This window comes from Dipodomys ordii, unplaced genomic scaffold (genome assembly GCF_000151885.1).
Source record: "Dipodomys ordii isolate 6190 unplaced genomic scaffold, Dord_2.0 Scaffold52, whole genome shotgun sequence".
NCBI classification, from domain to species: Eukaryota; Metazoa; Chordata; class Mammalia; order Rodentia; family Heteromyidae; genus Dipodomys; species Dipodomys ordii.
The window spans coordinates 12377489-12378422 of NW_012267268.1; the positions used below are offsets into that span (position 1 = coordinate 12377489).

General features: G+C 38.9%; 1 protein-coding gene across 1 annotated transcript in view; it reads right to left on the reverse strand.

Annotated features, from left to right (window-relative positions):
- Positions 1–934, reverse strand: part of Ercc3 (excision repair cross-complementation group 3) — a 35724-nt gene that overhangs the window by 7581 nt on the left and 27209 nt on the right. The window lies entirely within an intron of this gene.

The window sequence follows — 934 nt, forward strand, 5'->3', positions numbered from 1 at the left end:
GAAGGGAGGGAGGGGATGGTAGGGAGAAAACAATGGAGGGGGTAACAATGTTCAAGAGGAAGTGTACTCATTACCTCACTCATGTAACTGTAACCATCTGTATAGTATCTTTACAATAAAAAATTATTTTTACACGAAAAAAAAATATATATATGAACTTTAAAAAAAAAAAAGTAAACAGATTTTTCTAGGTGTTGGTGGCTCACGCCTGTAATCCTAGCTACTCGGAAGGCTGAGATCTAAGGATCACAGTTCAAAGCCAGCCTGAGCAGGAATGACTGTGAGACTCTTATCTCCAATTAACCAACAGAAAACTGGAAGAAGTGTTGGGGTTCAAGGGGTACTAGCTTTGAGCTGAAGAACTCAGAGACAGTACCCAGCCCCAGCGTTCAAGCCCCACAACCAACAACAACAAAAAGTAAATACATTTAGAAATGGATATGGAAGGTAAAATAATAAAATAATCAAGGAAGGAAAAGGACAAATACAAGTTCTGAAGTTGATTATCCCTTGATGGGCAGGACAAAAGATTCAAATGGACAGGAACAGAGAAACCTGAAAGTTTTGGCAACATAGTTCTTAAAATGGGTAATGATTACAGACACAAAGAAGAGGTAAGGATCTTCTCAACAAGGGAAAATCTACACAAATTCCTTACAATTCACCTTTATCTGAGAGATTCATTCTCTCTAGACCTCTAGGGTAGAGGCAATTCTAGTCACTCAGTAATAATCATTTTTAAAGTGCTACAAAGTATTTTGTTGTCCCCTTTAAGAACATTTACCTTTTGATATGGATTTTTACTGTACCAGGGCAGGTATTAATCACAGAACAGCTGAGAAGGTGGCTCAGTGGTAGAGCGCTTGTCTTGCATGCATGAGGCCCTGGGTTCAATTCCTCAGCACCACATAAGCAAAAAGAAAAAAGCCGGAAG